The sequence below is a fragment of the Parambassis ranga genome, chromosome 17 (assembly GCF_900634625.1).
Source record: "Parambassis ranga chromosome 17, fParRan2.1, whole genome shotgun sequence".
Taxonomy (NCBI): Eukaryota; Metazoa; Chordata; class Actinopteri; family Ambassidae; genus Parambassis; species Parambassis ranga.
In genome coordinates this window covers 17,847,358-17,848,565 of record NC_041037.1, presented here as the reverse complement: position 1 = coordinate 17,848,565, position 1,208 = coordinate 17,847,358, and the positions used below count along the sequence as shown (strand labels likewise).

Sequence of the window (1,208 nt, the reverse complement as noted above, 5' to 3'; positions counted from 1 at the left end):
GATTTTTGTGCTGTTCTGATTGATTACACAAGACTGAACGGGGTCTGAATGTACTCATGTACAAATGCAAGAGGATTATAATCCTGACATAAACTGTGTGCAGAATATGAGACTCACCCTGGATGAACCTGGTCACCAGCAGGTCCAGGTTGTCCTCTCCTGTCACAGTCTGAAGTTTCCTAAACATGTCCTCCAGAACGTCCAGAGACACGTCCTGTGAGTCCCCCCTCCTCTGCTCCTTCAGCTCTGACACTGAGAAACACAAAACACATCAGATTCACATCAGTGAGGCGCCAGTCTCATCTTCATCAGCAGGGTTAGCATTAGCATCACAATGTTATGTTTATCATTCATTATTCTCTTTAGTCTTAGTGCCTGTATTCACAATGACACAAGGACACACAAATGTGTAACTGTATTGTGTGTGCAACATTATTGCCTGCTACATGAATTCTACTGAGAAACACATGTTGTTTGTACTTTTGTCCTTTTCCGCTGTGGCTTTTTGCATTGATGAAAAATGAATGATACAATTATTGGAACTGTTAGCACTGCTAAAACTTTAGACACATTAGCTACAACATCATGCGGGCCGCCTGCCTCTTACATTGCCTGGTTCCCATTTTGTGGTCGCTCCTCTCGCTGCCCTTGACGCTCATGAAGTTCTTCAGGCTGCTCTGCTGTGCAATAACCCGCTCCAGTTCCTTCATCTCAGCGTTAAAGTGAGCGTGTTCCTTCTCCGCTGTCTCCCTCAGCACGGTCAGCTTGGACTGAGCCTCCACCCTTATGTATACCAGTTCCAGATATGAGCTGCAACATCTCAGAGGTTTCCTTCCATTTAACACAACTGGCTGTCTCAGGAGCTCACCTTTCTTCGTTAGCAGCGCTGATCTGGTTGGTAACTTCTGCGTTCTTCTTGTGGAGTTCCTGCAGTTCCTGCGATACAAATATATCTGCTAATAAAGTGTTGAAGGAGAAATCAACAATGTGCCCATGGTGATGATATGATAAGAGTTGTAACCTTGTTCAGCTTGTTGTGTTGCTGCTGGAAATGGTGACGCTCATTAAGAAGACTCTGCAGCTTCTCCTTCAGATGGCTGTTTTTTGCTAACTGCTCATTGAGTTTAGTGGTGGCCTGGACAGAGATGAACATAAAGTAAACAACAGAATGGCTTTGTTTTGTTTGTTTATGCTGTAGCAATGAGTTT

The 1,208-nt window shown here is 44.2% G+C and overlaps 1 long non-coding RNA gene across 1 annotated transcript; it reads right to left on the bottom strand.

Annotated features, from left to right (window-relative positions):
• Positions 1–202: 202 nt before the first annotated feature.
• LOC114450244 (uncharacterized) lies at positions 203–931 on the bottom strand. Its single transcript, XR_003672057.1, has 3 exons — positions 869–931; positions 608–783; positions 203–252 (listed from the first exon to the last, which is right to left on the bottom strand). It is a non-coding gene; the product is annotated as an uncharacterized LOC114450244 (long non-coding RNA).
• Positions 932–1,208: the final 277 nt, after the last annotated feature.